The sequence below is a fragment of the Vipera berus genome (assembly GCF_964194415.1).
Source record: "Vipera berus genome assembly, chromosome: 2".
NCBI classification, from domain to species: Eukaryota; Metazoa; Chordata; class Lepidosauria; order Squamata; family Viperidae; genus Vipera; species Vipera berus.
The window spans coordinates 250,999,055-251,024,054 of NC_138203.1; the positions used below are offsets into that span (position 1 = coordinate 250,999,055).

Here is a 25,000-nt window from a genome sequence, read left to right on the forward strand (position 1 = left end):
ATTTTTTAATGACAGAATTATTTTGATTCTCCAGGAGAATCCTTATACAAGCACACCAATTTGACTGAGGTTTTTGTGGTCATTGCAGTGGGATTGAGATTTGATGTCCCAGATTATGGTCAGGCACTTTATCCAGGGAATAATGCACATTATTTCAGAAAACACATTATCTCTACCATTGCTTTTCCCCAAATAGTTATTAACTCTAAAGTTTGAAGAAAATTGGTCGAAAATTATGGATATGATGTTGGGAAAAACCCAGCCATGTGGGAGAGGGGGTCTAAAGCATGGAATTAGCCTCAAGTCCTTGTGCAGTCACAGAAAGTCCAAAACCGACACCTCTTTAAGTTCTGTAGAACCTTATCTGTATATTCCCAGGTTACAGCTGGCAGTCTGGGAGGGATTCGTATGTAAATCGGCAGAACATAATAAAGTAGTGGGCTTGAAGCTTACATGTTTAGGTCTGGCTACTTGTGCCTGACATATAATAATGTAAATTAAGTGAATTTACTTGGTTATATTTTTTCAAATATAATATGTCAATCGGTACACTGCTCTAAGTGAAAATGTTTATATTAAAGGAGTTGTTTCCCCAAACCACTGAATCTGATCACTAATATTGGCTGGAGAGGCCTTTCTGTGCCCAGGGTAACCCATCCAACAGTCTTCTTTTAGGTGACATTGAAGATATGCCTGTTCGTCAAGTATTTAGAGCAGACATGTCAAACACAAGGCCCGGGAGCTGGATGCGGCCCGCAAAGTGGTTTCATGTGGCCCGCGAAGCCATCCTGGAAACAGTGAGAGAACGGCCCCCACTGCCTTGGCCCTGGCCCAGAGACCTTCCTTCTGCCAGAGACCCTCAGATCTGTCCCACTCCTGCCCAGGCCCCCATAGGCACCCTTGATGTGAACAATGTAGAGCTGGCCATGCCCACCCAGTAGGCCATACGCACTCTAGCCACGCCCACCCAGTAGGCCACACCCACCCTGGTAATACCCACCTGGCCCCCTGAGGGCAACCGCAATGCTGATGCGGCCCTCAATGAAATTGAGTTTGACACCCCTGATTTAGAGGATAATAGTGTATTCTAATCCAGAACCAGGTTGTTACATTATTATTCTTTCTTAAAATGAGCCTAGCTTTAATATTTGTATGTGTTGGTTTTAAGTATTTTTAAAAATCTTTTTTTTCATGCAAACCTCTCAGATTTTAACCCAGATATTATTTCTATAGAAATAAATAGTAATCCAGGCAATGAAATTACATATCCCTCTTATGTTCGTGGATCAATTTAGTGATCACATCTTTGTTGCTACTATCCTAGCAACTCTTTCGGAAGTAACATTTGGCTGGGCATCTTCTCAAAGCTACATTCTGTGACTTTAATCCATATCTCTATAATGTCTCCGTCTTTCAGAAAGAAAAAAATCCTTCAAGATTTAACCATATGTTGAATTTAAGAATGCTGAGGTTTCTCGCATTCATAAGCCTACAAAAGCTGTCCTGAAATATCCTTCATTAGCAAGTGGGCTTTTAAATTCCTAAATGAATTGAAATAGGACAATGTTTTGGTGAGAGAGGAAGGTTAGAATAGAATAGAGCTGGAAGGGACTTTGAAGGTCTTCTAGTCCAGTCCCCTGCTCAAGCAGGAGAACTTATACTGTCTCAGACAGGTGAATGTCCAGTCTCTTCTTAAATATCTCCAGTAATGGAGCAACCACGATTTCTGGACGCAAGCTGTTCCACTGGTTGATTGTCCTCACTGTCAGGAAGTTTCTCTTTAATTTCAGGTTGCTTCTCTCTCTGATCAGTTTCCAACCATTGTTTCTCATCCTTCCCTCTGGTGCTTTGGTGAACAACCTGGCCCCCTCTGCCTTGTGGCAGCCCCCAGATACTGGAACACTGCTATCATGTCTCCCCTATTTCTTCTTTTCTTACCAACAGTGGTCATTCTCTGTGCTTTCTTGGAATCCTCTGTCCACAGCTTAAAGACATCCTACTATTGGTTGTTAGATAATATGACCTCGTGGCCCAGCCTTTTTTCATCCCCAGTGCATTTCAAGCAGACTAAATTTGTTCTTAGCTCTTCCAATGTTCAACTTCTGTTTTCTCTCTTCTCCTAACACAAGTCTTGGCATAGGAATGCTTTGTAATGACTCCTTCACAATCTTGATGATGACACAATCAGTTACACTCTTTGGCGTAGTCTTCCCTTGGAGGTTAGATTGATGGCAACCTTGACTTCCTTTTGAAAGGCAATCAAGACAGGCAATCTAATATTGCCTTATTATGATGGGTGCTATTTGACTTATGATTCTATAATGCTGTGATAGTGGAAATGATGGTGTAATTGATTGGAGCTTTCAGTGTATGTTTATTGTGGTTCATGTGACGCGCTTCATGTTCTTTTATGGTTGTAAATGTCCAGGAACCTGTCTATGGAACGCCTGATTTACATTTTGTAAAGCACCATTCTGGCATTATGTGGGTTCCTTATATATATAATTAAATAACAGTCCATTTGGAAGACCAGAAGTAGTAATATTAAACATGTATTCTGTGGTCTTTCAGAATACCAGTAGACCTGTCTGTTACAAAAAAAGTATGGAGCTGCCGGTCAATTTAAGCTGGAAGAGACATATTGTTGGTTCTGTTCCAAATAAGAACAAAGATTCTTTACTACTTTTGTTCACAATATTTTTGCCCAGCCAGGCTTTATCCGGTTTTATTTATTTTTTTACAGGTATCTCCAAAAAATAGCCCAGCTAAAGAATGGTAAGGCAGAAATAGACCAAGTTGCAGTTTACCAGCATATAACCCCTCCATGCTGGTCATTAAGCTATTGAAATTAAGCTGGCATATTATTGTACTGATTTGAGTATTAGAGGAATACGCATTAACATAGCCAAGAGGAAGAACATAAAGAGTAGCTATTAATTTGTTCCCTTTAAATGTTTTCCCTGTCCAGTCGTGACTGACTCAAGGGGGTGGTACTCATCTTTGATGTTCAGTCAAGGAAGTCTGCATTATCTGAAAAATGCTTCTGTCATCATGTGACCAGTATGAAAATTCAGAGCACAGTAATTTTTCCTGCCAAAACAGTACCTATTCATGTACTCGCATTTGCATGCTTTTGAACTGTTGAGTTGACAGGAGCTGGGGCGAGTAATGGGAGCTGACCCCGATGCGTGATGCTCAGGTTTCAAACTTGGGCTATCATCTTTCCAGTTAACAAGCCTGAGTCTCAAGTTTGTCATGCTTTGAAATAAGTATATTTAGGATTTAGTCCCAACCTTATAAATTCATGAGCAATAATTTCCAGAATAATGTCCATACCACATTAGTATAAAGGCTGCAAGATAAGGCTATGATATATAATCAATGAAATATGTCCTTTTAATAGTGACGGTCATTCTGTTTGTTTACTAAGCAAAGGTCCCCTGATATTAATAATAATAATAATAATAATAATAATAATAATAATAATAATAATAATAATAATAATAATAATAATAATAATAATAAAAAAGTTGGAAGGGACCTTGGAGGTCATCTAGTCCAACCCCCTGCTCAGGCAGGAAACCTTATACCATTTCAGGCAAATGGCTGTCCAGTCTCTTCTTAAAAACCTCCAGTGTTGGAGCATTCACCACCTCTGGAGGCAGGTTGTTCCATTGGTTAATTGTTCTAACTGTCAGGAAGTTTCTCCTTAGTTCTAGGTTGCTTCTCTCCTTGACTAGTTTCCGTCCGTTGCTTCTTGTCCTGCTTTCAGGTGCTTTGGAGAATAGCTTGACTCCCTCTTCTTTGTGGTAGCCCCTGAGATATTGGAACACTTCTATCATGTCACTCCTCACCCTTCTCTTCTTTAAACTACACATACCCAATTCCAGCAACCGTTCCCTATATGTTTTAGCCTCCAGTCCCCCAATCATCTTTGTTGCTCTTCTCTGTACCCTTTCTAGAGTCTTGACATCTTTTTCACATCGTGGTGACCAAAACTGGATGCAGTATTCCAGGTGTGGCCTTACCAAAGCATTGTAAAGTGGTATTAGTACTTCACTTGATCTTGATTCTATCCCTCTGTTAATGCAGCCTAGCACTGTGTTGGCTTTTTTGGCAGCTGCAGCACACTGCTGGCTCATATTGAAGTGATTGTCTACTAAGACTCTGAGATCCCTCTCACAGTTACTACTATTGAGCAAGGTACCACCTATGCTATACCTATGCATTTGATTTTTCCTGCCTAAATGTAGAACCTTACTTTTTTCACCATTGAATTTCATTTTGTTAGATAGTGCCCAGTGTTCGAGTCTGTCCAGATCCTTCTGTATCTTAAGCCTATCTTCTGGAGTATTGGCTATTCCTGCCAGCTTGGTGTCGTCTGCAAATTTGATGAGTTCCCCATCTATCCCCTCATCCAAATCGTTAATGAAGATATTGAAGAGCACTGGGCCCAGAACAGAGCCCTGGGGCACCCCACTACACACTTCCTTCCTTGTAGATGCGGTTCCATTGAGGACCACACGCTGAGTACGGCCTGTCAGCCAGCTACGAATCCATCTGGTGGTGATGCTATCTAACCCACATTTTTCTATCTTATCAAGTAGTAGGTTGTGATCTACTTTATCAAATGCCTTACTGAAGTCCAAGTAAATTATATCTACAGCATTCCTCTGGTCCACTAGTTTTGTCACTTGGTCAAAGAATGTAATAAGATTTGTCTGGCATGATCTGTTTTTGACAAACCCATGTTGACTTTTAGTGATGACTTTGTTTGCATCAAGGTGTTCGCTGATTTGTTGTTTAATTATCTTTTCCAGAATCTTCCCGGGTATTGAGGTCAGGCTGATAGGTCTGTAGTTTCCTGGATCTATTTTTTTCCCTTTTTTGAAGATGGGAACTACATCAGCTCTCTTCCAGTCCTCTGGTAGTTCCCCAGTGCTCCAGGATCTTTGAAAAATATAGTTCAGTGGTTCTGAGATCACGTCTGCCAGTTCCTTGAGAACCTTGGGGTGTAATCCATCTGGTCCTGGTGATTTGAACTCGTCTAGGCTGGACAGGTGCTGACTTACCATTTTCTTGCCTATCTTAACTTGCGTTTCTATTCTGTTTTTTATGGCACTGGTTTGGGTAGGTTGGACTGTTTTTTCCCTTTGTGTAAAGACAGATGCAAAAAACGAATTAAATAGTTCTGCTTTATTATTTTATTATTATTTTATTATTTTTATTATATTATTTTAATCAACTTATGACTTAGTTTAGTACCACAGTTGAAGACTCGTTCTTTACCTGTTATGTTCCTCCAATCCTATAGAATGACTCAGAGATTTTCATGCTGTCACAATCTAACAATCTTCACAGGAGCTAAAGAAAGTGTTGTGGCAGAGACCTTTAATTTTGTTGTTGTTAGCCGCCCTGAGTCCTTCGGGAGATAGGGCGGGATATAAGTCCCATTAATAAATAAATAAATAAAAAATAAATAAATTAATAAATAAATAAATAAATAAATAAATAAATAAATAAATAAATAAATAAATAAATAAATAACGATTAAAGAAATATTGTAGCATAAATACTTGGGGACTATAGGCTTCATGTATATATACTATTAGGAACAATACACATATGCACTAATACGCAGACTGAAGCAGAGGGGAATTAAAGAGGTCAAGGGGTAATAAAATGGAAGAGGTGGATTTCAGATACTGATAATTATGTAATGATGGTATTCACTCAGAAATGAGTTGTTAAGTATGACATAGATGTTCTTACATTGTTGAGATTATTAAGATTTATAATGTTATAAATCTTTCTGTCTAATTAATCCATGGGAAATAGAATTCAAGCTCTTAAGAAATTACAGCAATTTAACAATGACCCTTTTTCAATTATTTTGTTCAAGAACAGTAACTTCAGTCCACAGAACTGTGTGCCATTTGCCATTTGTCAATAACCTAATATCCCTTGTTATTTTTAGTGCATCTATCTATTTGTCTGGAGTCATCCATTCTTGTATGGCTGTACAATTTTCAGTGATTCTGGGCAGTGTAGAAAGAAATGAACAACAGTCCTAAAAATGGAAAATCTTGTCCAAAACATATTCTAAAAAAGGAAAGTTGGAAATTGGATTATAATTGTCCAATATTGTCAGGTCTAGCGACAATTTTTTGAGGAAGGGATGGACCACAGTCTTATTATATGCAAGTGGAATCACTACCTCACTCAGGGATCCTCTGTTTGAGGTCTTCCATTTATCATCTCCCAGGTAGTTCTGACAAGTCACGGCATGCTGGAACTGTGGCCAACTTCACATTTCAAAGGCCTCCCACCATTTATTGGGACTAAAGGGTTTGGACTGATTACTAACATGCTAACCAGTGATAGGCTATTGTGCCATTGGTTTGCCATATAACATGTGATGCTATGGTCAGTTTGCTAATTATTTTATTTTTTAAGTCAATATCCAGCCACTTTCTCATGGGTGGTAGAAATGAAATCACAGTCATCCATTAGGGTTGAAACATGGTAAAGAAAATGAGGTATGGCAGGACTAAGTCTTCTTCCACTCCTTTTGCACCTTTGTTTTATATTCCACACATCCAGGGCTTCTGCAAAGAAATTAAGACTGAAATTACTCCTGCCGTATGACTGTTTTAATGTCCATATTCAAAGACTAAAAGAGGATTAACAACAGAATAACCCCCATTTATGATCACAAATAGTTAAGTTGTGTAAAAACCAGATAGGTACCTTGGTCTCCAATTGTAGTTAAGATTATACTTACAGGACCGTCTGCTGCCAGGAACGACTTCCCTCCGCCCTGTGCGCTCACACAGAGAGGGTCTCCTCAGGGTGCCGTCGGCTAGACAGTGTCGGCTGGCGACCCCCAGGGGGAGGGTCTTCTCTGTTGGGGCGCCTGCCCTTTGGAATCAGCTCCCCCGAGAACTTCGGATATCCCCAGATCTCCGGTCATTTCGTCGCGACCTAAAGACGTATCTTTTCCAACTGGCCAACCTGGACTGAGGATGGGGGGGTTTAATATTGTTTTAATTTATTGGTTTTAGTAATTAATTATGGGGCTTTGTAATTTAATTCTTTTTTAATATTTGTATTACTTTTTTTATAGCTGTTTTATTATTGTGAGCCGCCTTGAGTCCTTCGGGAGATAGGGCGGCATATAAGTCACATACGTACATACATACATACATACATACATACATACATAAAAATTAATGTTAACTACAATTTAATTCATATTAATTCCAGAACACTACAAATTAATTCATATTAATTCCAGAAGTCAGAGAAAGCTTGAGCACATTGTTATTTAGTATGTTGGATCAGAAAGCTGGGTAACTCATCTATTGCTGCCATTTTAGCTTGCTTGTATAGGAGTGAATGATTCTTAAAGAAAAATCCACTTCTCAATATTGATGTTGTTTTAATCATTGTCTGAACTGAGATTCCTTTACAGGAAGATTCCTGTCTTTTGCTTAAAACATGGTTGTATCCCATTGGCAGATATGCCAGATAAACATTATTTTAAGTGACAGTTAAAAGCTCTCCATGCCCTCAGATCTACTTATGAGTAAAAATGAAAGGGGTTCTTTACTTATCAATGGTTCTGCTAGCTGAGACAACTCTATTCCCTTGATTTAAATTAAGCCATCTTCGTCAAAAGATTGGCAATTGATGAAGGACTGCACCGGCTCTATTGTCAGAAGAGCTCTTTATTTCGAGAGGAAGGTTGGAACTGTTCCAGTCACAGATCTCCCCATTTATACAGAGTTTAATCTGCTGCTTCACATTGCAGAATGGGGCCACAATCCGTTTGTTTGTTTACAAGTGTAAGCTCCTTACCTGCAAACAGTACGGTAGAAACAGAATATTGCAAGGGAGGGACTCTTTAAAACCCCTTGACAGCCATGTCATAATAACATTTCATGAAGAGTAACATGCCTTAACTACAGTGGATGGTCTACGTGGTCACTGACGTCTGCTGAGGGCTAAGTCAAATTTTATTGGAGCTACAGAGAGGACCATAATTGTATCAAACTTGCTGTATGATTCTGACCCGTTCTCTGGTTCTGGTTCATTTTTGGTCTTCAGTGCTATCCATGAACTATGATAGAGGGTTATCGTTCTTTGGGAAATGGAAGGCTGGAATTAAGACTGGCTAACATATATATGTTGGGGGGGGGAGTGTATTTGTGAGTTAACTTGCTTGGCAAGATGTTGCATTTGTGAACATCAGATTTCTTTAGTTGTATGCTGAGAATTTATATTTCCATTTTGATATTACATTTTCAGAGTTAAATGTCAATTTAAAGATTACTGTTTCTTTCCATCTATCCAAGGCAGTCACTCAGCATGTGGACGTTAGCCAAGCTAGCATGTTTTTAGCATGTTAGGGTGAGAACTGTGTCCTTTCTTAAGACATATTCCTATTATTTAATAGTATACTTTTTTCTTCTGTCTCTGTACTTCGGAATTGTAAAGAAGTCATCATTGCATTACTGTAAGAAGGATGTCTTGTGTTTTGACAGTCCTAAGACTACCATGGTAAGAGTGAGTAAAACTGTACATGTATCTGGGGCCATTCGCTGAAGTAAATAATTGTACTGAAAAAAATGTAGCATGATAGACCTGGGTGAAATTCCAACAGGAAAAATCTTTCAAGCAAAGATTCTCTGCTCATAGTTGGAAATTGGGACATTTTCTGAAGGCTTCAAATTTCCCTGTCATTCTGCATCCACTCACAAAGTATGCTTTGACAGGGTCTGCCTTTCTTTCCTAGACTTCTATTTTTAAAGCCTGACTTTCAGAGCAGGAGAAGAGATAATTTGAACTCTCGGCAGTCAGTGGCAAGGAGGAAACACTGATTTTTTATCACGTTTGTTCCTCAGTCTGTTTTATAATATATAATCAATTTTAATTCTAGCAGATAAAAATCACTCTGGTGTACAGCTTTAAGATCAAAAACAACTACTATATCAGTTGTTTGTTATACCTATTTGAACCTGCTTTCCAAAAATAATCTTCCCAAAGCAGATTACAAGTAATATTAATACACATATTCATATCAAAATTCAAGACATATGACACTGAAGTAGAAAAAAAATCACATATTTCTCTCAGAGAAATTGGCCACACTGACCTTATTGAGAGTTAGATGGAAGAGTCCGCTAGCACTGGGCACTGTAAAAAAAAATGATTTGGAAGAAATGCTTCCGACATTGTGCAAGAGACTCAAAAAGATTGCTTTAGTGAACAGGAGAGAGATGCCAAAGCACTTCTGAATTATTTTTGGAATGAGCCCCTAAGAATTAAGCTAAGCAGAATTATGTGGTGGCTGTTGTTTTCTTCTTTCTTAAATAAGATATAACATTTTTCAAGATTCATTCATTATTTGGGTTAGATTTGACTTTGGAGGTTGGATTATTGGAGTTGGATTTACTGTTACTCAAACTGTTAAGTGGTGAAAGGAGTTATAAAGTGGCCACTTTACCAGTTATGTACAGCAGTTCATGTAGGTTGTGGCTGATTCATTAGGCTGTAATAACTTGGTCAGTGTACAGTAAATTGGCTCTGCAGATGCAATATATAGGTGAAAGGTTTTATATCCAGATCAGTCTCCTAAGCCATTTTATGCTAACCATAAAATATATCTTTCATATATGTGTTACTGGTGTATGTGGTATCTTGAATAAAGAACCAAACCAGAAATCTATTTATATCTTTTTGTTGCCAGAGAGGAAAGACTACATGATATGCAACAATTTTTTTTTAAAAAAATAATATTTACATAAATACAAGTATATTTTTATTTATTAAAACAAGGTATTTTATTTAGAAGAAATCAGTATCTGATGTGTCTAAAGGAAGACTGAATTTGTTCAGTATCTTTGATCCTTCAACTATTTTCTTTTTCTTGATCTATAACTGCAGAACAGTAAACAAGAGCTAATCCTTACCAACAACCAGAAGGTTGATTATTTTCTCTGCATCTTGTAATAAATTTAGGCATTTCAAATTTTATATGCTTTGCAAATTATTTGCAAGACTTAACAGGAAGGGATTTCTAAGTTGAATGAATGGGAATAAACATTTCTTTGCATTCACTTTGTAACATAATTGCACCACATTTCTAGTTAAATATGCTCGACAAAAGCAAAGATATTTTTTCTCTCTTTGTGCCTACATTTTGCTTAAATGATCATATACTATTCCCCTGTAAGATCCAGTTTTGTTTAGACACATCAAGATACATCTGTAGTTGTCTATATTTTATGTAATTTTCTCAGCTGATTGTCTTTTGCTGCACCAGTGATTCTCAACCAGGACATCTCCTTATTTTTGTGTCACAGAACCAAGAAATTATACAGCTTGTATAGTACTTGAAAGTAAAAAAAGGAAAACAATGTCTGTTTAAAATCTATCTTCATTATTTGTATTAAAGATCCCGTGTGCAATCTTGGGGTTCCCCTACCTAGACTCAGTTGTGAATCTAGGAGCAACAGATGGCAGTCTTGGCTGGGAGAGCTTTCTGTTTCATGCCAGTTACACCCCTTCCTGGATCTGGAGCCTCTGCTTACAATCAGTCATCCATGCCCTAGTCCAATGATGGCGAACCTTTTAGAGACCAAGTGCACAAAAACCGGCCCCACCTTGTCCCGCCCCCCTGCTCTGCCCCCGTCCCGCCTGTTCCACCCCAGCCCGGCCTACCCACAGGGCCATTCAGGCCTCCATGGCCTGCCGCAGATTGCCCAGGTAGCCCAGCAGTGCCATAGCGGCCATGCCCTCTGTCCGCACTCCGCAGCATCAACTGTGCATGATGGAGCGTGAGGGCAGAGTCTTGTCCCTGCTGCCCGACTGCCATGTCCTTGGCTGCGCTGCTCCATGTGGGCCGCGCTTGGGGGCAACTCTCTTCCAGGGGGGCTGCTGGTGAGGAGGGGGCACCGGGGGAAGCAGGGCTAGGGCGATGGTGCATGTGCCCATGGAGAGAGCTCTGAGTGCCGCCTGTGCCACGCATGCCATAGGTTCGCCACCACTGCCCTAGTCATTTCAGTTTGGACTACTGTAATGTGCTTTACATAGGGCTGCCATTGATGAGCATCCAGAAGCTCAACTGGTGTAGAATGCAGCCGTGTTGGCAGTTATGTGTGTTGCCAAAAGAGCACATACCTCTGCTCTACAAACTGCATTGGCAACCACTCTGCTTCTGGGTCCAATTCAATCATTAAAGCCCTTCATGACATGGGACCGGGCTGTCTGAGGGACCCCCTTTCCCCTATTACATTCACCTGTCCCACTTGATCTGGCAGAGAGGGCATGATGCATGTACCATCTTCCAGGAACCTCTGTTTCTCTACAGAACCTTTTATCTCCCCTGCTCCTATCCCCAAGGTCAGGTTAGCTACATCTCTCCTATCATTTTGGAAATCTCTCAAGATTCCCAGGGTACTGGAAATATTCTTAGATGGCTCCACTGTGGTTGACCTTTTTACTCTTTACGTATGGTTTGTACATTTTACTTTTTTATATAATGCCATTTTTAATAATGACTTTTAACAGTCATTTAATAATGACTTTTCTATTTTTGTAATGATTGTTTTTGTATATTTGTTGTTTTATTGATTGTGGAACGCTGCCCAGAGGTGCTTTTGTGAAATGGGCAGCCACGATATAAATGTGATTAATACATAAATAACAGTAGAACCTCTTAAAAGTATTTATTATTTTGAATTTGCCCAGGAAATGTTTTCATAAGCTTAAACAATAAGACATACACGTTTGATTTCTGCAAATTCTAAAAATGCTGTGATTTTAACTCAGTAATGATATGGAAAGTAAGATATGCAAAAGATAGTTTAAATATAGCTTTTCCAGCATTTAAATATTTTAACTTAGCTTTCTAAATCGGAAGTGATTTAATATTGTGCTCAGCATTGCCACAAAGGTATTGTTAAGAGGAAGCGATACAGCCTATGAAACATTACCCATTAGGAAGATACCATGTCTTTAAATTATAGCAATTTCTTAAGATTTTAAAACAAAATGAGCTCTTAGAGAAGTGATTAATAGTAGGGAGATGAGGATAACACTGGGTCATCAGTGGCACTCCATTACAGAAAGGGTTGAACTAATAAAGGCATTCATCTATTTGGCCAATAAAGCATTTGAATGATATGCTTGTAGTTTTTATCATACAGTACTTACTTTTCACTGAAGAAACTGATTTTACATATCTGCAAAGAATGACAGAAGAAATTCAGTTGTAATCTGTAGATGTTTTAATGATGAAATAATAGGCTGGACATGCAACATTATGCATTAGATTTCAGATTTATGCCTTTTGAATTTAAAAATTCTGAAAATGGAATACTTGCCTCTGGGTATTTTGTTTTTTTTTAATAGCAAAATTACCAAGATTCTAGGGATAAGCTGTGTTATAAAACAGAGGGGATATAGAAGACAGGCTATGCAAGCATTACTGGCCATATGAAATACCTGTTCTCAGAGCATTAAAGGAACTACATCATCTGGAAGACTTTCTCCAGTTGTCTGCGTGAGTGTGTGCCTACACAGACTGTTTCTGCTGGGAATGTTCATTCAATTAGGCGCATGTGCATGGGCACATACACAAAGATGGATGAGAGACATCTTTTAAGGTCCCAGGCTAAACCTTCTGGAAAAAGTGAATAGCATTTCTAGTAAGAACTAGCCACAATTACAAAAGTTCTAATACGAGGAACTTTCAGATAGATGCATTGATTTCTTCTACTCTCCCTATTTATTTATATTTTATTTTATTTTATTTTTATGCCACCATCTCCCCTATAAGGTGACTCTAAAACAAACAGCTGCTGCTATACATATATGCAGCATGAATAAGTTTCAATACTGTTCTCCTTTCCCAATGTTCTGTTAATAGTGGTCTCCCTTCCCAACATTTTTTCAATACTAATTATATTATTGAATAAAAAAATAGATACATAGATGTTAGGGTTAGAATAAATTTTCTTTCTTATGCCTTACTTTTGGGTGTGCTTGGCTGTAATCTAATCACAATATATAGGTATGTTATTGTCATGTTTATTTTCTGCAACACCACCTCAGTATAATAAAAAATGATCATGTAATTGTTCCTAATTAAGTTCTGATTAAGCGCAGATATCATTTTGTGCCCCCTTGCGTCAGTTTTATCATTATTAAATATGCTATGTGTTAGCTGACGTCCTCAGTGCCTTAGTCAGAACATTGATCTATTTAATCAGAATTATCTGCATGATCATGATTGGCAGTGACTTTCCATGGTACTATGCAGGAGTTTTTCCAGTTGTGTGAGAAAGATTTGAAGATTAAATCTGGTACCATACACGAAGTATATATTAACATATGTACATGTGTCTAGGTAAATAGCAGAAAGAAAGGGGTTTTTAAATGGTATTGTATATACACATCAAGAGCCAGTTTGGTATAAAGGCATCAAGCTAAAAATTGGGACACCATGAGTTCTACTCTTGTCTTAGCTGGGTGATGCTAAGGAAGAAAATAATGGCAAGCCATCATTGAAAACGTTGCCAGGAAACACACACTCCTTCCCTCACCAAAAAACTGATCACAGGAGTCATGTACACTGCAGCCCAACAAATTGGGGAAAAGTCACTTCTAAAGTGGGAATAATTCACTCAGCTATTGAAATCCAAAGTTTCGTATGTGCATGGGGATACCATAAAGAGCAAAGAGTTAAGATAAAATGATACAAAAGCATAAGTGTTATTGTCATGGGAATTTCTTATAGACCAATAGGACAGACAGAAGATGAGGAAATGACTTTTCTTTTATGAGATGCTTAAACATAGCATAGCAACAAGGGAAGAGTTGGAAACTTAACTGTACCAGGAATTAGATCCAACTAATTCCTGCCTTTTCTTGCTGACCACTTCAATTTTTTATAAAGTGGGAGAAGGAATAAGGGGATTCATTATTTTAGGATGTAAATTTTATTAACACAGAAGAAGTACTTTAAGTGAAGTTGATTAAAACCATGAGAGACAGTGACCATGCTAACTTTTAAATTCATTGTACAAAGGAAAGCATGAATAGAAAAGAGTGTAGTGGATATCAGAATGGATTTTGGTGAACTCAGATGAAAGGTAGACCTGATCTAATGGCTTAAGATCTTCAAGGAAAGAAGCATCCAGGAATCCTGGAAAACGAGATACTGAAAGCACAATTACCAAAAAAAAAATAAAAAAATAAAAAAAATCTGCTAGAAAGTAAAATAGGAGACAACTAAAATAGACCAATGGAAATTCATCCATAGCTTTCTAAAATGCTAAAAAAGAAATAGACATGCATACAGAGCTGAAGGAGGGATATAGGAGCAAAAAAAAATGCAAGCCAGATGCTAGAAATTATAAGGACTGTGTCAGAGTGGTTAAAGTAAAGGAGGAGCTCAGACTTGCAAGAAATGCTACAACACCTTAGATGGCTATCATTTTGCCACTAGAGCAGTGTTTCTCAACCTCAGCAGCTTTGAGATGTGTGGACTTCAACTCCCAGAATTCCCCAGCCAGCCATGCTGGCTGGGGAATTCTGGGAGTTGAAGTCCACACATCTCAAAGTTGCTGAGGTTGAGAAATACTGCACTAGAAAAAGGAGGGAGCTCAGCTCAAGATAAACAAGAGGAATATAAAATAACACTAGTTTAATTCAATTTAAGTCTCCTGGGTCAGATAAATTACATCCTAGTGCGCTAAAGGAACTAGTGGAGCAACTGAACAACTGTTAAATGAATCTTGGAAAGACTAAGAAGGACTGGTGAAGTTCCAGAAGATTGGAGGACAGCAAATGATTCCTCAACAAAGAGAAAAAGATGCCCATGAGAAGTTACAGACCTATCAGTTTGTTGTATATTGTGAACAAGCTCTTCAAGCATATTGTTAAACAGCACATTTTGTGAGACCTTGGACAGAAACACAACATTTAACAGGTGTCAGTCAGGGTTTGAGACAAAGCATTCAAGCCTGACAAACCTTATCTCTTTTTTTTTTGACAGAATTAACTAGCTTAATAAATTGGAGGAATCAACATAGCTTATGTTGACATAGACAGTCTTCTTTGTGATATCTTCATTAATGATAAAATAAAAGCTAGATGATGCAACTGTTAGAGGTTAATTGGCTGAATGGGCCATACCAAGAGACTATTCATAAATGTTTCCACATCTGTTTGGTGATTATCATAGAATAAAGTGCCACAGGCTCTGCCTTGAGCCTTGTATTTTTCAGTGTTTTTGTTAATGACCTGGGGTGATGAGCAAATTTACAGATGAATGGATAATACATTAGAACAGGAAGATAGTGTTCATAAAGATTTAGAGAGGTTTAGCAGTAAACCAGTGAAAGGGAAGAAAGGTCTCTGTCTTGCACACTGAGACAAAACATGCAGAAACATGAGTATAAAATAGAGGAGTCTTGGCCTGGCAGTATTACTTCTATACGTGTTCTAGATCTACTTGTTCTATCTAGTAGATTGCATTGAAAACAAGCCATCAGTACAATTCAGTTGCTAATAATTAATGTAACTTTTCTTAAATTTTAATTGTTTTTAATATCTTTTTATTATGACCTGCGTCACTATTACAATAAGAGGGACATAATAATAATAATAATAATAATAATAATAATAATAATAATAATAATAATAATAATAATAATAATAATAATAATAATAATAATAATAATAATAATAATAATAGACACACAGAGTCCAGGTCACAGGAAGTATTTTCCCCATTATTCCCTATCTTGGGCAGGCCTTGTTTAGGATATTGTCTTCAGTTGTGGGCACTGAAGGGAAAAAAGGACTTTAAAAAACTGGAATTCCAAGGGAGACTACCATGATGGTGACAAGATTGGAATCCAAGTCCAATGAAAAATGGTTAAAAGTACTAAAAATGTCTAGCATGCAGAAGTGTATTGAGGAGAGTATATGATAGCAGGTTTCATATATCTAAAGCAGGGGTGTCAAACTGCCGGCCCGTGGGCTGGACTCGTCATCTGGAAGCCCCACCCACCCCATTGCCGGCAATGGCAAAACTGTCCCGATACGTTGTGCAACGTCACGTGACATCGCAAGGGTTGTAATCTAGAGGTGGAAATGGAGTTGATTTCTCTTAATCCCAGACATCCAGAACCAGTGGGTTAAAATTACAGGAAATTAAACTCAAGTTACATATCAAGAAAAAAATATCCTAATTTATTATTGTTTTATGACTGCGCATCTTAAAACACAACTCTGGGTGCCTCACAACAATAACAAAGCTATAAAAATCCATAAAACAATAAAACAACTAATGATAACCTGTCATCTAGTAGAACATGTTCGTTTCACTGAATAATTTCAAAGAGAGCTATCTAGCCAACTGTTTGAAATTCTTTTAGAAGAACTCCAAGCAGGAATTTGGACGAGATTTTTTTTTTGAGGTCCCTTCCTTTTCTGACATTCTGTAATCTGGTACAAATGCACCTAAGTACATATTATGAAACAGGAAGAATTTTTTTTAAAAAAAATATCACCTGGATCACTAACATCTAGACTGGAATTCTGATAGTATAGACCAGGGGTAGGCAACCTTGGCTCTTTTATGACTTGTGGACTTCAACTCCCAGAATTCCTGACCCAACGCTGCTCAGGTATAGGTATAGGTAAAGGTATAGGTGTAGAGTAGACCTAACACACAATAAGAAAACAGAGGTTTGTAGGCCAGGGAAATTTGAGAGTTCTTGAAAAAGTTGCAACTACAACAGTGAGATGGTTAGGCAAGAGAAGCAAATACGTATTAAATTTGGGTGTAATGGAGAAATTGGTAACCAAAGGTGCTTCTTTGCTATTTTTGTGCTAACATATTGTCAAATCCAAAACATCCAGAACAGAATTATATCTAAAGAGAGGAGACAATGTTGCAGAATTCTTCTGTAACCTAGGTTTATATGTCAGCACCATCCAGTCTGAAAGATGCCTATTAGGGAAGAAACTAATATCAATCAAAGTTTAGTTTGATCAGAATTATTTGGACTATAATGCTTTAAAATACACATTTTCCTGCCTTCACTGCTGAGTAACCCAATATTAGAGGTGTGAAACAAAGAATTGTGTTTTTTTCTCCCAAAGTTCTAATAGTCAGACTGAGCAGCGTCCAAATGTTTTAGAACAGTGCTGTGCAATAGCTTCAAAATTGATGCTGTTTAGTGCATGTTGATTAATCTCATCATATTTATTCAGTCTTACATTTCTGCGTTGATGTTTTCGGCTGTGAAATAGTGGTAACTTAATTTGGGACAGAACACGACTTCTAGAAGATACGTTTATTTATTTGTTCAATTTATATAGCCTCCCACTTGCCAGATGACTGTATCAGCCTGTGGTTGGGGTTAGCTACATTGCACAATCAGACACATTGTGCTCTGGCTAAAGTGCAATTCAGAAATGTATCTTTGACCAGAGAGCATGAGAGATATTCTTAATTGCCGATGGTAATTTACATACCCTTGGTCAGCACACTTAAAATATGCAAAGATCCATGTTTTCCTACGGCCTTCCTAGTATGTAAGAGTGCAGTTCTAGTTTTTACTTCTCTTTTTAGTGCACATGCCGTTGGCTGTGCTGAACTTGTATCTGAATTGACAAGTTTATGTGTGGCTCATAATATTCACAGTGACGATATTTATTTTAGTAGCATAAAAAAACATTCTAATTAATTACTGTCCGTAAGAGGGCTCTGGGAAAAAGGGATTTAAGACTGTGCTTTCTCTTTTTCACAGCTGTATGTCATGTATTTCTCTAAAAAGATGCATGTAAGAATCAATAGCGGTGCTTCTGTTGCCTTGCTCCAGACTTGTAAAGCTGTTCTTTTACATCCATTTTCAAGTGGGAGGAGGATTGAAACAAACACCCACCTTTTCACAGAGGCATTAATTGAGTGAGTTGCAGGCTTATAAGCTGAGGTAGCTGATGGTTTAGTTCAAGGGTAGGCAACCTCGGCTCTTTTATGACTCATGGACTTCAACTTCCCAGAATTCCTGAGCCAGCCATGCTGGCTCAGGAATTCTGGGAGTTGAAGTCCATGAGTCATAAAAGAGCCGAGGTTGCCTACCCCTGGTTTAGTTAGTGCAATAAGTAACTAACTAAACCAAATTACTCAGGCTACAGGTTATAAGTTGATGTAGCTGATGGTCTAGTTCAGGGGTCTGCAACCTTGACAACTTTAAGACTATGCTGGCTGAGGAATTCTGGGAGCTGGAGTCCACAAGCCTTAAAGTTGTCAAGGTTGCAGACCCCTAGTCTAGCTGGTGCAATGACTAAGGAGTTGTTTCTTGAAGGGATTGCATCTTGTTCAAAGACACCTGATGCTGTATATTCAAGATCCCATTGTTCCCAGCAGTGGCCATGCAACCTTTCTACTCCTCCGAATGTCAGAAGGATGACTGTTTGTTTGCCTTGACCTCTCCCCAGCTGTTTACTCTGCAGTGCTGCCACTTCAACCTTGGTTCCTTGAGCCTGGCTGGCCCCTTTCTCCTCCCTGCTCTGTTTACAGTTGTCCTACCCAGCGTCTCACCTATGAAATCTGTTGATTATTCCACCTGGTTAATGTTAAATTGCTCTTGCAAGAAGATGTGTTTGTTCATAAACACAAATGCCAGGGCTCTTGTTTACTGTACCCATGGCAGCAATCAGTTATTAAACAAATATGGCTTTGTTTGCGGGCGTGAGCAGCAGTTTAGCCTGCAAGGCCGGGGGCCGGGTGGGGGGGGGAGGAACGACTTTAAAAGCTAGTGTTTTGATAAAAGAAGAAAACGGGAACTTGTCCCTGGAATGTGGTTGAAACTGACTTAGGTTTGTTTTTCTTATCTTTAACTTTGGATGAAGGGGCTACAAAAGATTAGCAAGTGGTTTGGTGGTGTTTTTTTTTTTTCTTTTCTTCCCCCAAAAAGATTTCCTTAGTGTAATGATAGCTATCCAGTTGTTTGCTTTTTTTTTCCAGAAGGGAGAGAGAGGATTGCTGCAGGACGGCTAGCACAGTAGCAGAGCATCCGATGGCTAGAAAATTCTGTGCGGATAAAACAAGAAGTTTAAATGTCTAGGACAAAAGGATAGGGCTGTCATCCAGGTAATCGCCAAAGGGAAAAAGAATAGCCTTTGAATATGATTTAGTTGCTTTGTAATTGTGGAGTGGAATGTCTGTGGGTGTATGCATGCAACTCAGTAATGTTGGTGGGAAGGTGTGTGGGGTTTAGTTAAAAAGCTATTGGTGCTACTTCTGCACTTGGTAAAAGGAAGGAAATCTTTCTTTTGTTTTAGTGGAGAATGATAAAGCCTTCACATAATGGCAGAACATAGTAAAGAATCCAATTAATATTCCTTCTGTATTTTCCTACTATATATAGATCAGCTGGGTTGCTTTCCTCCAGTGAATTCTCAGGCACTAGCCTTAAGTTTGAAAGCATACCCACTACTTATTTTTTTTTTCATTCCTAGGAGGAAAATTGACAGCAATAATTACTCCTTTCATATTGTTACGCAAAGAATCTGGAGGTGGGAAGAAATATTATTTTTCTCTTCTCTTTCCTCCACTGGCTTCATGGCCACCACCCACAAAGCAATGGGATACTGTGTCTTCCATTGAATTTATTGGGACAGATATGAGAATTTGCTCAATTTCCATTAAAGTGAGTGATTGTGGAATTGTTACATTTGACAGATTACATTGCATATAATTCGAATATCAGATGACATTGGTTAGCATTTAGCTTTACTTCTCAAAGAAAGAGAACAATAAGCATGGGGAATAAGAATATTTGTTTTTAATGTTTAATGAGAGGCTTTTAAGGTTATAGTCAAGAGCTGCTATTAAAATAAGAAACTGTATATGCCCAAGAAAGTTTTGAAGGCTCTGATTAAATGATTGACCCATTTAGTCAGCCAGGCAAGCAAGTCAAAAAATGTTTGCAAAATTCTGAGAAAAAAATATTTACTAACAGATCACAATGTCCTGATCCATTCTGTTTGTTGTGATTCCTAAAGCAGTCATGGGGCTTGAGGTGAATCAGAAGCCACTTGAAATGTGTTGCCTATCTGGAAAGTCATTAATTGTGATTAATCAGTTCCTCTATTGGGGGGGGGAGATTCATTAGGCTTCTAAACCATGTTGTGTTATAATTTAACAAATACCACTTAATTATGGAGATTATTATTCTGCAGATCATACTAGTTGGCATATAATAAATAGTCATAAGATGGATCAGATTATGGAAGTAGTGTTTTTATAATAATGTCTTACGAATGCCATGAGACATGTTTGGATTAAAACTGTTTCTTTACTACATGCCCTTCAAGAAACCAAAATTGTGAATTTAATTTTTTTTAATTAAATCTATCCACTACATTATATGCCATACATTTAGGTTACCTCAAAAAATTAGTACTGGGTTACATAATACAATTGTATATCATATATATTGTGTCAAGTTTCCGATGTATGGGCTTTTCAAGTTTACTCTGTGAGTAAACCCTCCAAAGGTACAGTTGATACTCACCATTTATACTAATACAATAATGTTGGGCAGTTCTATACTCTGCCGGATCAGAAGAGAGCTTGCTTCATTCATTGATTACATTTGTGACATTCACAAGGCACACGTGTGTTTGTCAGAACTGCTGTTGGTCAGTGGTTTTTCTTAAGCAAAAACTGATAGAATCTGGAAATACAAGGAATTAATTGTCCTGCTCTATGCTGCCTTAGTCAGACATTTCTGTACACCCCATGTTTTTTTTTAAAGTGCTAAACTGGAGTAAGTCCGCAGAAAGGTTGCCAGGATGGTGAAAGGACTGGGAACCGCCCTTCGAGGAGTGGTGAAAAGACCTAGGTGTTTTTAGCTTGCAGAAGAGAAGGTTTAAAAGAGACATGCCACTTGTCTTTAAATATATGAAGAGTAGTCACATGGCAGAAGGCAATTGCTCCAAAAGTTAATTACAGAACTAATGGGATGAAGCATAAATCTAGTTACAGATGAGGCATTAGGAAGAAGCTGTCAGTCAGTGGAAGTGGTTACCACAAGGAGTGGCTTCTTCCTCTTCACTGGAAGTTTTCAAGCAGAGGTTTGAAAATAATCTGGAAATGGTTTAGACTTTAGAGAATCATGCAATATGCAGGAGGTTGGACTTGATAACCTCTTCGGTTCCTGCCATCTCTATTACACTATCAGTTGTGGCTGTGCAGAAAAGTAATAATGAAAATGAAAACCCAAAAAGGCTGCCACAACCCACAATAGGTAGGAAATGAAAGAGTTTTTGAAAACACCAGAACTACAATCTGTATACAATCTGTTTGAATACACAGAGTGGTTTGTGCAAGAAACCTATCCTTGGCTTGTTGTTGAAGGAAGTCTTTTTTCCTCCATCTTAGGTTTTTAATAAATAACAAAGGGATTCTTGTGCCTGTGGAATGGATTTCACCTCCCACCCCAGGTTTGCCCCTGTAAAAGAATCAGTAGGACCCATAACCACTGATGTTTAGATAACAACCTTGGAAACAAACATGTTTTCCCATATTTTTTTCCACATTTATAAAAAGGCATTGTTCATATGTCCTTAAAGAGGGGGGCAGTTTACTTTGACACACATGTATTGGGAAAACATGCCATAATATATTTTAAAGACAGAAAAGTACACGAGGACTTTTACTACGGATCTGATGTGCTTTGAGAGGTGTCTTTTTATTCAGAAAGAGACCCTTTTTGTTCTGGTAATGTGTCTGATTAATAATTAGTGCAGTAATTAATGATTACTGCAGCAAGTCATTAGAAAGAGGCTGGGAAGGGTAGATCAGATAACATTGGTGGCCTTACATATTTGCTCAGCTAGGCCTGGTGGGGGTGTGGAGTAATGAGTGGGTAGACAAGAGGTAGTCTTGAACAGATGGATGGATGGTTGGTTACATACTTTAGACACTGGGAAATATTAGAATCACTCAAAAGATCATCATCGTTACATTTTACACCCTCTTTCCAGCTACTGCTTCAGATACACATTAAAATACCAAGCAAAGACAATCTGACAGCCAGTTTGCTGTAGTGGTTAAGGCACCACCTGAGGGACGGTGAGTTCTAATCTTGCCTTAGGCACAAAGCCATCTAGCGGACTTTGGATCAGTCCCTCCTTCTCAGCTCCAGGAAAAAGGCAACAAGAAACCACTTCCAAAAATCTTGCTTAGAATACTGTGGGGACTTTATCCAGGCAATTGCCAGGAGTCAACGTTGACTCAAACGTGTGCATGTGTGTGCCTCATTTTTCTGACATGGCTGCAGTGTGCCTCACTTTTCTGACATGGCTGCAGTGCTTTTAATAATAAAACAACATTATTTTCTGACACCTCCCCTTCATTGCTTTGTTGTATTACTGACTATTCAACTGATAAGTCAAAGTAGAGCTGCATGGGCATCTCTATGAATCCATAGCAATTGCAGAGAGCCAATCAGTATTGGCTCTTTCTGGCCCATACCTGGGATTGGAAAAGTAATAGAAGATTCCCTATCTATACCCAGAATAACAGAGTTGGAAAGGACCTTGGAGGTCATCTAGTCCAATCCCTGCACATACAGGAGACCTTATACCATTTCAGACAAACGGCTGTCCAGTCTTTTCTTAAAAGCATCTAGTCATGGGGCACCGACAACATCTGAAGGCAAGGCATTCAACTGGTTGATTGTTCTCAACTGTTAGGAAATTTCTCCTTAATTTTTGGTTGCTTCTCTCCTTGATTAGTTTCCATTCATTGTTTCTTGTCTTCTCTTCTGGAGCTTTAAAAATAGGTTGATCCCCTTTTCTTTGTGATGAGAAACTTATTTCACTTGAGTATCAGCACTCTGCCTTCATCCAGTCATTTGTTTTCCTACAACCAACATAAATGCTAATTATGATACTTGTTTCTTGTACAGAACCAGGGAAAGAAGAAAGTATGACTTTTTTTCCTTTCTAAAATTTTACAAATTTTACCAATTTGTGCTATTAATAACAGCCTGAAAAACATGTGGTGCCATATTTTCTTCTAAAATGTTTCTATATTCTTCATTTCCCTTTCTTCATTTTCTTCTTTTTATATATAACTTTGCAGGCAAGCCAGATTAGATAAGAATGGTTTAAATATTGGTCTGCTTTACTGTTTTACCACCTTTCTTCTCACTCACATATAGATAGTTCCCAACTTACAACCATTCATGTAGTGATGGTTCAAAGTTACAACGGCACTTAAAAAAAGTGATTTATGACGGTTTTTTACATTTACAACCATTACAGCATTCCTGCGGTCACACGATCAAAACAATTTGCAAGTGGCTCGTATTTTTCACTGCAGTGATTCACCTAACAACTGTGGCAAAAAAGGTCATAAAATGGGGCAAAACTCACTTAGCAACAGAAATTTGTGGCTCAATTGTGGTTGGAAGTCCGGAACTACCTGTAATTAATAGACTGTTTGGAATAGGAATTGTATGCCAGAACATATAGTTTTTTGAAATCTTTCTTTGATGTTTATTATGAATATTCTGTCCTGGAAAATGCGGTTCCAGAATGTCTCATTGCCTCATGGGAAACAGGTCAGGAAGCCACAGTCCAGGGAGAAAATGGTAAAACAGACTGGCTTTAAGTTAGCAGAGGAGTGAGATAAGGCTATATACTTCCTCATTATTTACCCAACCTATATGCTGAACATTTTTATTTTTTTACTTATTCATATCCCACCTTTTAGGGACGTGGTGGCTCAGGGGTTGGGACGCTGAGCCTGTCGATCAGAAGGTCAGCAGTTTGGCGGGTCGAATCCCAAGTGCTGCGTAGCAGAGTGAGCGCCTGTTACTCGTCCCAGCTTCTGCCAACCTAGCAGTTCAAAAGCACGTAAAAATGCAAGTAGAAAAATAGGGACCACTACGGTGGGAAGGTAACAGCGTTCCGTGCACCTTTGGTGTCCAGTCATGCCGGCCACATGACCACGGAGACGTCCTTGGACAAGCGCTGGCTCTTCAGCTTTGAAACGGAGATGAGCACCGGCCCTTAGAGTCAGAAATGACTAGCATGCATGTGCGGGGGAACCTTTACCTTTACCTTTTTACTTTATCCCACCTTTATTACTTTTGTAAGTAACTCAAGGTAGCAAACGTATTCAACATACCTTCCTCCTCCTATTTTCCCCCCAAAACAACCCTGTGAGATAGGTTGGTTGAGAGAGAGAAAGAGACTGGCCCAAAGTCACACAGCTGGCTTTCATGGCTAAGGCGGAACTCGAATGCACAGTCTCCCACTTTGTAGCCTAGTGACTTAAGCACTAGACCACAGGTCTGCAACCCATGGCTCCGGAGCCGCATATCTCGCCTTGGCTCCACTCTTCAGTCAAACCCTGTTCTGCGCATGCGCACATATACGCACATGCGCACACATTTTTTGCGGCTCCCAGTTTTTCCTTTTGTGAGGGAACCAGTTCCGAGTAGCTCTTTCACTGTTTCAGGTTGCTGACCCCTGCACTAGACCAAACGGGCTCTGATACTGACTGAGTAATACTGAGGAAGTCTGAATTTGAAGATGAACTTGGTTTTAAAATTAAAGAAACAAAATAACCTGTGCTATGCTAATAACTACTGTGATAGCCAAAATGCAAGTCATTTGTAAGCTCTAATAATAAAAGTCAAGAAGCCTAGGTAAAAATGGGAGTAAGATTAAAAAACATCTTATGACTACCCAGGAATAAAACTTGTTTTACTTTTTTCCCTTATTTCAACATTTCCATATTTCAACTCTAGGATCATCTACTACTACTTCTTTTTTTAAAAAAGTGCCTGTCAAAACTACTTCCTTCAGTCAATCAAGCCAACAACTGGAACTCAGTTTTAGTAATAGGTAAGATTTTCCAGGTTGTTCCCTGACCTGAAAGATTTGCATTTGCAAA

General features: G+C 38.5%; 1 protein-coding gene across 18 annotated transcripts in view; it reads left to right on the forward strand.

Moving 5' to 3' along the window:
* FOXP1 (forkhead box P1) overlaps window positions 1-25,000 on the forward strand; it is a 678,799-nt gene that overhangs the window by 382,956 nt on the left and 270,843 nt on the right. The gene's annotated exons all lie outside the window — the stretch shown is intronic.